The sequence below is a fragment of the Pinus tabuliformis genome, chromosome X (assembly GCF_031772625.1).
Source record: "Pinus tabuliformis cultivar Carrire ecotype Pingquan chromosome X, CPIR1, whole genome shotgun sequence".
Taxonomy (NCBI): domain Eukaryota; kingdom Viridiplantae; phylum Streptophyta; class Pinopsida; order Pinales; family Pinaceae; genus Pinus; species Pinus tabuliformis.
In genome coordinates this window covers 1,419,232,306-1,419,246,184 of record NC_142308.1, presented here as the reverse complement: position 1 = coordinate 1,419,246,184, position 13,879 = coordinate 1,419,232,306, and positions in this window count along the sequence as shown.

Here is a 13,879-nt window from a genome sequence, read left to right as displayed (position 1 = left end):
AATTAATTTAATAGTTAGTTTAAAAATTATTAAATATATAAATAATTAGTTAAATTTTTATTAAAAGATTAATTATAAAATAAATTCAATTTAAATTATAGAAATTAATAAATAAGTCAATTCTAATGAATATTAAATTGATAGTTAGTTATTTATTAAAATAATAGATAAATTATAAAATAAATTAATTTAAATTAATAGTTAGTTTAAAAATAATTAGTTATATTTTTATCAAAAAGTTAAAGGGTTATTCGAAATATATATGTTAAAATAAAATAATTATAAAATAAATTCAATTTAAATTATAGAAATTATAGGGGGTTAGAAAGAATATTATTATTATTATTATTATTATTATTATTTATTTATTTATTTATATTAATTATCATGTTATCCTAGATTGATAGAATTATTAATAGAGTATTGAAAGGGATAATTTTATTGTAACCATTAATATAATAATATTCAATTAATTTTATTATTAAAGTCGAGAACCTATAACCTAAGTAAAAAATAACCCTGAAGAGCAACTAAGAGGCGAGGGCAGGGACCCAATAGCTAAAGATTATCCATAAATTAAATCAAACAACTCATCAAAGATTAAAGGCCAAAGAGAGAAGGATACGGGAGGAGATTAGACCAAGAACCAGCTAAAAAGGAGGGAGGGGAGGAAGGGAAGAAAACAACTAGGAAGAGAGGGCTGGGATCCAAAAACTACTAATCTTCCATCCATCTTCTCTATTGAGATTGTTCGGTCTTTTTTCAATCTCAAGGGCTTCCCTAAATTTTCGGTGATGGAACTGCAAAACTTTAGCAATAACACTCGTCTCCTCTATACAAACATGATGTTTGGTACTCTCCACATGCTCAGCTAAACCGGAAGACTTTTTTCTCTTGTGCTTGAGGTCCGCTGCATGCTCACTAATCCTTTGATTAATGGAGCAACCAGTCTCACCAATATAGGGGGTCCCACAGGAACAAGGAATAATATATACCCCTTTCATATCCTTAGGGTCGATAGGATCCTTCACAGATTTGAGGGACTTACGAATGGTGTTGAGAGGTCTAAATGTTGAGGGGACATTATGCTTCCTAAGAATCCTTGCAATCTTATCAGTAGTCCCCTGTACATACGGAAGATGGACACCTGGGACCCGCTCCTTCAGTTCTCTTTTATTTAATGAATTTTTGGCAACTTTGAGGAAACTTTCTGACCTGGGTACTTACTATAACCATTCTCAACAAAGACATTAAGGAGGTGGGATTTTTCTTTCTCAAAGCTCTTTTCATCAGACATCCTCAGGGCACGAGTAGCAAGGGTGTTGAGAACACCCAACTTCTAAGCCGGGAAATGGTGGGAATTGGCATGAAGATACTACTACGTATGTGTTTTCTTTCGAAACACTTGGTGGGAGAGGGAGCCATCACTATTATTTGAAATAAGAATATCAAGGAACGGGAGGCAACCATCGACTTCTTGTTCCTTGGTGAACTTAATGGCAGAGAATTGACTGTTGAGATGATCGAAGAAGAGATCTAACTCCTCTTGGCCATGAGCCCAGATGACATTAATGCCATCTACATACCTTTTCCAAAGCTTCGGCAGGAGGCAGGCCGATTTTAGATCCTTGGATTCAAAATCTTCCATAAAAATATTTGCTACGACAGGGGATAGGGGGGAGCCCATGGCAACACCATAGGTTTGCTCATATAACTCTCCTTCAAAACTGAAGAAGGTAGAAGTGAGGCAGATCTCAACTAATCGAGCAGTATCTGGATCTATTAGGTGGTTGATCACCCCCATGGCCTCATTTATAGGGATGCAGGTGTACAGGGAAACTACATCAAAACTAACGAGAATGTCCTCGGGGTCCAGCTTAATACCCTTGAGCTCATTAATAAAGGAAGCTGAGTCTTTGACGAAGGACTTTGTTCGGCCAACTAAGGGTTTAAGCTTTAAGGCAAGGAATTTAGCAAGAAGGTAGGTAGGACCACCAATGGTGTTGACAATGGGCCTAAGGGGAGCTCCTTCTTTGTGAATCTTGGGGAGCCCATAGATCCTAGGAGTGATGGGATTGCTCTCAATGAGCTTATGGTGCAAGGAACACACAGATTTATAAGATTTAATGGCAAGGGCCACATTCCTAGAAATCTTCTTTAAAGGGTTTTTGGGAAGCTTCTTGTAGCTTCCACTATTATGAAGATGATCCAACATCTTACAGCGGTAATCAACCTTGTTGAGAATGACAGCAGCCCCACCTTTGTCGGCTTTCAGAACAACGATATCATTGTTCTGGTTTAGGGATCTAAGGGCTACAAATTATTCCCTACTAAGGTTGCTCTTAGGGGGCTTTGCCTTCCTCAGGATTACGGCACAATCCTTCCTGATAGTGTTTTTAATATTATCAGGTAAACCTCTAATCCCGAATTCTATGTCACAAATAATGTCATCCACCGGGATCTTCTTAGGGGCTAAGGATAACATGATAATTAATAATAAATAATAATAATAATAATAATATTTCTAACCCCCTATAATTTCTATAATTTAAATTGAATTTATTTAATAATTATTTTATTTTAATATATATATATTTCGAATAACCCTTTAACTTTTTGATAAAAATATAACTAATTATTTTTAAACTAACTATTAATTTAAATTAATTTATTTTATAATTTATCTATTATTTTAATAAATAACTAACTATCAATTTAATATTCATTAGAATTGACATCTTTATTAATTTCTATAATTTAAATTGAATTTATTTTATAATTGTTTTTTAAATAAAAATTTAACTAATTATTTATATATTTAATAATTTTTAAACTAACTATTAAATTAATTCATTTTATAATTTATCTATTTCAAGTGATGGTAACAATCCTAGCACTTGACTAGATCCTCTAGAACTATGACAGGGAGTCTGAGCGGCGAACTTAGGGTTTTCTCGGTTCGGGCTTCTGCCTGAGCCTGCGGCGGCAGGGTTTTCCGCTGGTGGGGGTGCTGGTCGCCCTTCCGGCTTCCACTGTTCACAGTGCCGGGGCTCGACATCTGGTGATTCCTGCGGTTCCGGGGTTTCGCTGCTGCTTGGGGTTCTCCGGACCAGTTTTGGCGTGACTTCGGCCTCGGCTCCCCTATTTCCTGTGGTTTCCCTTGTGCAGTGATCATCTTCCTCTGCGGGGCTCGGGCTTTGAGCTGAGCGGCGGCGGCATTTCGTTCTTCTTCCTCTGGTACCTGGGGCTTCACAGCGCACCAACAGTCCCTCTGATTTGGCGGTTTAAGTAAGGGGTATTTTGTGTTCTGTGCTTCGCCGCAGCGCGGGGACTTGGGATTTGGGCTTTCTGACTCTCTTCTTGGGGGCGAGGTGGCTCTCCTAGCCGCCTCTGCCCCCGACCCGCCTCAGCTCGTTTCAGGACCTGTTGGGCTCCTTTGCTGATGCTGGGCACATTTTTGGACCTTTGCTAGCCACCGTTGCAGCTATGGAGAGTGTTGAGGGATCTGAGGTGTAGAGTCTGTCTCTGCATCGATTCGTGCCGCTCTTCTATGGCTGATGCTGGTTAGTCTTTTTCCTGGCTTCTCTGGATATGGGTGGTCTTCATTCACTGGATCTTGCGGGCTTTGGTGGAGAGTTGAGGGGATGGGAGCGGGTGCCCATTTCGTGCCTCTCCCCTCTGTTTTTTGGCTGCCATCTGAATTATTTCTGCACAATCTACAGGAGCTTTCGGTATTTATAATGTTTTTTTTTTTTTTAGCTTGTAAGGGTAGGAGTATACTCCTGTTGGGGTTTACATTCCCTGTTTCTGGAGGTCTGTCTGAGGGCTGTATCTGCATACTTCATAGAAGTATTGGTTATTGTAAGTGGTTTTTTACCACACTACTGCATATGCTTTGGCATCTACAACATGTAATCTCTATTATATTCTTTTTAATAGAAATTACGAACTCTATTTTCCCCGGAAAAAAAAATCTATTTCAAGTCCCTTTCACCTTTATTTTAATAAATATATAACTAACTATCAATTTAATATTCATTGGAATTGGCATAATTATTAAAATAAAGGCCGTGCCCTTAATCCTGTTCAACTAACCATTTCCCAGTCAAATTTAGCCGTTAGTCAAACTAGCCATTGAGAAATATAGTCGTTGGATGTTTTGCTCTTACTATTTAATATGCGAAGCTGGATCTGATTCTTCAACTTGTCCTGACGATGAACCACACTTGTTGATTTGAAACGTGTCGACAAATGAAGATTCCATGTGATTTATGCCGAAAAATTTCTCATTAAAAAGAAAAAATATGTTCTTGATCAACTCCAAAAAGAAATTCTCTAGGTATGAAGATTCCTGCTCGATTAAACCTTTTGTTGGGATAATATGTTTAATATAACAATCAGCAACATCTTTAAGGAAATGATCTATGTCACTTTCATGTCTCCTCTTTTCATCTCTAAGCTTTGATTGAAAATAATTTGTAATTCTAACTTCAGGGAGAAAGAAAAAAAATTATCATTACTATATGACATATGATCAACTTCAAATAGATTATTTACCTCTGATCCATGGGCATCATTATGTTCTTCAATGCAATGGTATACAACCTCTTTATCGGCTTTCTTTTGACATAAGATAGCCTCTTTTTCTATGATAGATGGCTCAATATATTGTTGTCCAACATATTCCACTTGCTGGTTCTTCCTGTGTGTTCAACACCCAACTGATGCACTTGAAGAACTTCATCCTGTTCCCCATTTAAACCATTTTCGTTATATAGGAGGATCATCAAATTTAACAAAATAGGAACTCTGGGGATTTATTTGCAACTCAATCATTTCTTCCTCTTCTCGAATGCTGAGCAGAGACTCTTGATGCATGTTTGAACTTTCCTCCATCTTAATACTCTCTTGATTTTCTTGGAATAGAGTTAACAAATTCCATGCTTGGGAGATTATTGGAGAGAAATGTTTTATAAACTTCTCCAACTCATTTTGAGAAAATGATGCTCGATCTGCTTGGAACATAGTCAACCAATTCTTGGCTTGGGATATTATTAAAGAGGAATACTTTACAAAATTCTCTGCTTCATTTTGAGAAAATGATAGTTCCTTGCTTTTATAGACTTGCTCACAGTTAATCTGGCTATAATATCTCTAAATGCATGATATATTATCAATAAGATTATCAGTTTCCTCAACAGGATTAGCTTTAGCTTTTAAAGTTTCTTGAAAATCATAATATTCACAACAACCTTCAAAAAGAAACTTGTGTGGATAATAAATTCTACAAGAAGAATTGAATATTGAATGAAAATATTTCAAAGATGAAATGCTTGAACGAGGAAAAGACCTGAACCAAGCCCTAGCTTCTTGGTCCAAAGAAAACAAAAGCAACTTCATTTTTACATCTTCATTAATGATGCCATGCTGCTCCATGCATTCATGAAACTCTTGGAGGTGTTGAGCTGGATCTTCATATTCCTTTCTACTAAATTTTGGAAGATACTCATCTTGGACATAAAATGCAGGCATATCATGAGGATAGTCGGTGATCCTAGTAAAATCAAATGGATCAAATTTATGGACTAAGAATGCAGGGAGAGCCATTAAAACCCAAAAAAGACAAATTCAAAGTACAGTGGAGTCGCCAATCAATGTTGTAAGTGAAAATCACATGTGTGAACATACAACCAACTACTGAAACTTGTCACTCTCAAGAATTAGCTTCAAACTTAATGAATATAAGAGAAAGTGTTCTTATTCTATTGCTTTGCATACTGTGGTCTTTGTTACAATGGAGTCGCCTTTTATTGCTTTTATTCAAAACAACCAAGTATTTCCTTCTCACTAAACAACTAGAGGAAAACATGAAAACCTAGGGAAAAGTGTTCTTGTCTTCTCTCCCCGACAGCGCACCAATTAACGTAGTACCTTAAGAAATCAATTTCTTGGCTATAGAGAAATTGTGCTTAAGACATTAATAAATATTATTTACTATCACTTATTTTTTGTTGTGTTCTCAAATGAAGGACCTGGAAAAATTGGTCTTTGACCCTTAATACATGTATGACTAGAACATCTCATAATTCCATTTGTTGCTAGATATAAATGATGAGTGAAGAAAGATTGCAGGATAAGTTAAAGATGATATGATGGTTTTTCACAGAAACTACTATCTGTAACTTAGAGGAATTATGAAAATGAGAACTGAATCATAGACAATATGTTGATTAACACAAAAACTACTATATGTGACTCTTGGAGAAGTTAAAGATAATATGTTGGTCTTTCATAGAAACTATCATCTATAACTTAAAAAGGAAGGTGGAAACTTCAAGTATAAGAGCGCTCTTTTAAGGAATTTTAACTTTATCTACATAAGAAAATAAATACCTGCAGCTTCATTATTATGCTTGAAAGAAGAAAACATAACATGACACATGATAGAGAAGGTCACAAAATTATACCCAACAACTCATGGAAACTTCTGATTCTTTCATTAATCAACGATGATATCAGGAATACAGTCGCCTAGTCTCCGGGTTCTCCAAAATTCAAACAACCAACCCTTACAATTCCCTTATCAGGCTTTTATCTCTTTTATCAAATCAGTTTTGGAACTAATTTCTTGGAACAGCTAATAAACTGCTTTGTAGGAGTTATAAAACTATTTTCTTTTTGAAATTATTCAACTTTATTATATATACAATATTAAGACTCAGAAAATATATAAACTGCGCCAAAAGCTTTGAAAGAGGTCCATATATATATGTCGGGAAAGATCTGATTGGAAGGAACACCAAATAACCCAACCAATCACCTTTTCTTCGGATTCGGCTTCAACACTAATTTTCCCTTTATTCCGCAGAATTAATGCAAACCTTTGGTAATTGTCGAACTTAAAATGAATTAAATTTATTGCATAAACTATCGGATCCGCCCATTCGCCTTTTAAATATGCCTTAATACCTTTATGGACTTGATTATACATAGATCTATATTTAATAATTCATCAGCTCCGAAACCCGCCGGAAATATAAAACATGGTATATATAATATTGGGTCCAAATCATCATCGCAAATCGCAATCAGCATAAGTCATAAACGTTATGCGATGATCGCGAACCCAATGGGAGAATCAAACATAATATTTTTTATATCGGGTCCGGCCTATCCCAATTGCAATTGGCGTAACCCATATATCCAAACCTTAACGATTTATGATACGGCAGACCCGCCGGAATTATAAACGCGATATATATACATATATATATATATGTGTGTGTGTGTGTGTGTGTGTGTGTGTGTGTGTGTTTTCGGGTCCGACGTTTAGTGCTTTGCGATACACCGGACTCAATGAGACTTTTAAACACAATATATATATATGTGTGTGTGTGTGTGTGTGTGTGTGTGTGTGTGTGTGTGTGTGTGCATATTGAAACAAGAAAGAAACAAAGCAACATAGCGGAATCGCTAAAGGAACAATTATAAAAGAATCGTTTGATTCTTTTATAATTGTTCCTTTAGTGATTCCGCTATGTTACTTTGTTTCTTTCTTGTTTCAATATGTACATATATATATATCGGGTCTAGCACCATATAACCATTTATATAGCAGGTCAATTCTTTAACAATTGTTTCCTTTGTGATTCTAATATATAATAAATAAAATGCTTCATTTCTTTTAGACTTTGCGGATAAGAGAGCCTCATTAAGGTTGAACCCCTGCAATGATTTTTAGACCACACATTGTGATAAAAGTGATAAATAAGATTAAACACAATATAAGCTACAACAAGGGCCACAGTTGGTTCTTACTCCAAGAATACTCCAAAAATACCTTAGAAAGAAGCCCCTCTTAAACTGCTTCTATACTAAAAATACCTTAGACTTTGTTACATAAGTGGATGAGCTGCTCAGACATGATATCATTGCCTCAGGGTAAGGTTGAGTTCCCTCAGATAAGCCAAGATCCCTCAAAAATAATCTCACTACCCCAAGAATGATCTAGCTATCTCAAGACACCCTTTTGATCTCTTATATCAAGAGCACCGAATTTTCCTCAGAAAAATGTCAGGTCTATCACAAAGTGTAAACAAATTTCCTTATTTTGAATAGCCTTAGAAGAACCTAAATTCTACTTAGAAGACCTCCATCCAGGTTCAAAAATTCCCAGTCCACCTCAGGGATTTCATTATTGTTTAGCTTCAAAAAAACTCACATAACCTCAGTGTGATTTTGGTTGCCTTTTGCTTCAGATCTCTCACCAAACTTTGCTCATTGTTAAATTCTAAGAACCTAATATAAGCCAATGCTTCCTGAATTACTCACTAATTGAAATAGTAAATACAAGGCTCTTATAACATAAACTTGTAGCAGAATAACATATGAAATCAATCACATAAAAATATGCATGAGACATATATATTACCCAGGAAACCCCAAAGGGAAAACATGCCTTCTTCTTATTATTTCTTATTTATTTATGGAGCATAAATTCTGCACTTACTCACTAGAGCATAAACTATCTTATCAATTTAATTTGTATTTTCTATGTCCTCCCTCTTTGAGTCCATTTTCTTGTAGCATGAGAACATGTCCTAAATTCCCTTTTTGGACTATGACCTCTAATCAAACAATGTGGGACTTAAGGGGGAGGAATTCCTACTGTGGAATTTTTTTATTGTAAAGTAGGTTTCCCTTATGGGGTGCAAGGCATGATACTTAATGAGAATGATTTTTTGACTATTTCTTGACTAAATTTGTATTTCTTCTTAATGTTGGCATGTCATTGAGTCATCAATTTTTCGATCCTTTCAAAAATACTCTACATTCAAGTGCTCCTTCCAATTTTTGGTGTCTTGTCATTGTCACTCATAAAGGAAATGTCCCATATAACACATCCCATCCAATGGCTATTATTTTTCCTATCACATATAAAATGAAAAATTACTAGGTGGGACATGTTCCTCTAAGTTTTTTTATTCCCCTTGTCTATTATATACCTACTAGTATTATCCTTTATCTAGTGCACGTGTTTTTCTTTTATTTCACTATTATCAAATTTCATGTCCCTTTGTTGAGTATCTTATATCTTGTGTAGCTAGAAAGAAAGGTGTGATATGCATCATCTAATATTTTAGCTTTCACTATCCATAACTCACTCATTTATATCTTCAAAATGCAAATGTTTTCAGGTTTCTCCAACATTTTGCTGTATATTTCAATGTAGCGTCTTGTATTTTGTGCAATGTATTAACTTTAGTTTGCATACATTTATACACCCTTGCAGCCTCGGAAATATCAACACAAATAAAATTGTTTCTTAAGAAATACCACTTGATATCATTGTTAATGTGCCCGAGAAGAACATAAAAATCTTTCCCCAAGATATAGAAACTATTACCCATAGTGAGACTTTCATCCATTGATGTAGGGACGGCAAGAAAAATGATCTAAAGGTGAAGGTGAAAATAGTGCTAATAGCACCAAAGTTACCTCATAAGGTTGTGAGTAACACTTGGATCTAACTCAATCATTTCCGAATTCTTTTAAAAAATGAAGAAAAAGAAAAATAGATGATTGTACTAGTTATATCATTAAAAACATCACATACCATATTATGAAAACATATTTTTGATGATAAAATTTATTGAGATGAAGTATTTTGTGTCTATGAATAGTGAATGAATGAATGTTATATGTTAATGAATGATTGATATTTCTTTATGTACAAAGCCACATATGTTTCTTTATGATTTTTTTGTTTTGCTAGTGTCTATGCATGAATTCTATTATGTTGATTTCAATTATTTTCTAGTAGATAGGTTGGATACTGAGGAATTGAGAGTGAGGTGAGGTTGGGGGGGGGGGGGGGGGTGGTGAGGAGCCATATGAGATTCCACCTTCATGTGGTTGGACCTATTCAGTAGAGAATAAATTAGGATTTGGATAATCTTGGAGTAAACCTCCCTCGATTCAACAAAGCAACAACAAAGTCAATGTCGATGTCATTGTTGCTCCATCAAATGGAGGGACGTTTGTTCCAAGATTAGACTACACCGATAAATTATTCTGAAAACCCATAGTAACTCACTCAGGTATTCATGCACTTTAGTATTTTTAATCAATAATTAGTCATAAATATGTTTGTTAATTTATTTTATTACTTTTATGATTATTTATCTACCTTTAACTCAATTTACGTGAATTTCAGGTATTTTTATTCTCAATTTATCTGTTGTCATCCAAAGTTTGACATCAAATTGGCTGATATGAAGCTTTAATGGTGCAATTTAGGTATGTTATAGAAACAAAGTAAAAAAATAATTGTTTTTTCATCTAACTTGTCTAGAATCGCTTTGCATATATCGGTTATGATCTTCAAATCAACTTATTTAGTATATTGCTTTTTAATTTATGCTTATTGTTTTTTTTTTTCCATTGAGAACCTTGTGGGTAAATGCAATAAAATTTTCCCCATATTTGTGGATGGCACTTAGCTCCAAATAAATGGACTCCTTCCCTATGGACTCCTTCCTTGTCATCCCAATTTTGACATCAAATTAATTGAGATGGAGCTTTATTGGTGCATTTCATGTATGTTATAAAAATAAAGTCAGAAGTTTACTATTTTCTTATGTAACTTGTCTAAAAGCACTCTGCAAATATCATTTATGATCTTCAAATCATCTTAATCAATATATATTTTTTGAAATGTCATTTATTGTTTTTTTCGATTGAAAACCTTGTGGGTAAATGCAATAAATGTTTCCCCATATTTGTGGATGGAATCCCTAGTAAACCTATCAACATAGGATAGTATTGAACCCAAGCACATTCAAACTGGATACATGTTGGCATGGAACTAACCAAATGCCCAAAACCATTGGTAAAAATCGATTAATTTACCCCTTCTGCTCAAATCACCACTTAATGTTGTAGACTTGGTCTAGGTACATTGATCTGGGCTAATTTGGACCATGTCTCCTTTCCCAACTCTCCAACTCAACCAATTCATAATAAGTGGAAATGTTGAGACAAAGGCTTTCATATCCATATGGATACTACCATTCTCTCCAAGATTTGTATTGTTTCCTTTGTAGTTAATGCCACCAATATAACTTCTAATGTGGTAGTCTCTACCTTTGAAGAACGTCTAATCTCCATCCTTCCTAGTAAATTATTTGAAGATGAGTGGATTATTAAGAACAGTCATTCCAGTCCAGTGTAAGGTCCTAATGTGATTAGTCACAGAATAGTTCCCATTGACATTCTCTTCTTGGATTTCTATCCACAACAAGTACTCGTGGTCACTGACATGTAATCATAAGTGTAGTAGAGAGAAAAAGGGGCTTGGCATCAAACTAGACTCAAGCTAGAATCACAATTAGATTAGTGAGTCTATTCTTGACTGAACATGTACCCACTTTTCGCTCTATGAAAAGGGGTGTGGATCCTTGACTGCGATCAACTCTTTATTAGAAGGCTGTAGGGTCAAACGTGAAATGATCACAATTTAGGAGATCCATAAGTAAAGGTTTGCCCCTTTTTTTAGGCCTACTAACAATGTGGCTAACCTGGTTAACCTATGTCAAAGTGGTTAGATGGAAATATACCTCTGCACCTAAAAGACATACTCAAAACCAACGAGTCCCTTTGTGTAGATGACAACCTAAGGAGCTATAGAATTGACACTTTGGTTCTAAGTCAATCTAGGTCTTTGATTACAAAGTCAAGGTTTAATGGTTATGCAGGGGGTCTAATGATTGGCATTCTAGGACCTATCTACATAGATAGAAGAGTGATTTCTCAAGACAATATATTGTTATTTTGCAATGCCTGTGCACGCAATTCAGTCTTGATAAGCTCATAATCATAAATTGTTGAAGGTGGGGGAAAACAAAGCCACTGCACAATGTATGTTTTCTAAACACTCTTTAATTGGTGATGCTCTCCACCATCATCCACCTTAAATTTCCAGGAAGCAGGTTTCACCACCCGAGACCTACTAAGTACCCTTTCAAGGATATATAAAACAGAGCCTTTTGAAGGATGACCCGGCTCCATTGCCGATTGAAATATTTTCTACTTATCGTATACACTGTCATTTAGCTTCAACTCCATCATGTGCGCATACAGCTGCACACATAGATGAGGTGCAAGGTGTGAAGCATACACACCAACAAGTTCTTCACGCCTCCTAAGAAAAGAAATATTGTAGACATATTAAGTATCAGATCAAGAACAATCTGAATCTTATCCTTAGCATCTTCTTATAAATTGTCATTAGAAGGGCTAGCAACACCAAGCAGATGTGCCCCAAATCGGATCATTTGTGGATGACCATGAGGCCTGGAGACATTGTTATCATTTGGTGGAGCAATCCATGCCCATAGCAGGTCCAAAAGATGCGCCAGATCCCCTAACACAAGTGCTATCTATATTTTTTGATGTTACTCTTTGCGTACTCAACATATTGCCTCATGAACTAGATCCCCTGAATGAAGATTATGAAATAGTATGTTAGGATCACGTGGTTGTTTGTAAATGACTTGTTGTGTCCATGTATCAGGTCTTAATAGGCTTGGCATATTGGATTCACCTATTAGGCTGGGTCATTCCTATCCAATTTGGATTGTTGGATATTGCTCCAAATCGACTTGAATGTAAATCCATGACTTAACCATAGCCCAACATGATGACTCCCAATCCAAATAGGTAATAAAAATTTCAATTTGATACACTCAATAGAAAAGAGAGTTTCCTCATATCTTAAGCTTCTTGTTCATACATTTATTTAGAAGCACAAAATGAAGCCCATTTCCATAGCCTTAGTTGGTAACTCAACCTAGTTGAAAGTGGAATGGCTTGTAATTATATGTTTAGTGGATCATAATGCTTCTATTGAAAGACAATGATCAAAGCCCATATAATTACTTGCCTTCCAAGCAAAATCAAAGTGGCAAAATGACAAAGCTCGCATGCCTCTCTTACCCTTCCCACTTCGATGTTAGAATAACCCAAACATCTTCCAATAAGGCTTGTTATTGTTTTTGGTCTTCTGGATGAATTTTAGTTTGTTCACATGTCATAGCATCAAAGTGCAAGTGACAAACAAGCGTGAAATTTCTAACCCTTTTCTTTCCTCAATAATATATTTGTTTTGTTTGATGCTAAAACCTTTCTTGTGGGGGTAATAACCATATACCATGTTTTTTATTTCTTGTCTAAATCAATAAGCTTTGATGCAAGACCTAAAAGAAATTAAAGAATTCGATGATGCAACTGAGCAATGACATCCATAATAACAAAATAAAATGCCTCCTATAGTGAATTTGATGATGGCATAAGGATATATGTAATCAAAAACTTTTCCAAACAATTACCAAGGAAGTGACCATGTTGCAGATTCATAAAAGCACATTGGAGCAGTCTGAGCATCAAATGATCTTCAATAACTCTATGCCTACCAGTAGCCTCCTTTCTAACAAGCTCTAAGACCCAAGTCTTTTCAAAATGAAACTTTAAATAAACTCTTAGAAAGGGTATTAGGTCTTGACATTAGGAAGGTTCCATTATAGGAGGTTTTTATATTATTTAGGATTAGGTAGGTTAGGTATGAGGAACTATGAGATACATAGTTAGTTCCAATGCTTGTTCAAAGAGTCTCATGACTTCCTTTCCACCTTTTTTAGGTTTCCTTCAGCAACGCTTTTCGTTATACTTGGGAGAGACTCCTAGGCTTAGATCTCAAATCCTCCCCCCCCCCCCCACCACTTAACTAAACACACTTAAAGGAGTGCATATTTCTTCCTAGTTATCCCATTAGAAAAGGGCATTAAGAGGTAGGCTGAGAACAACAAAATCTAAGCCCCCA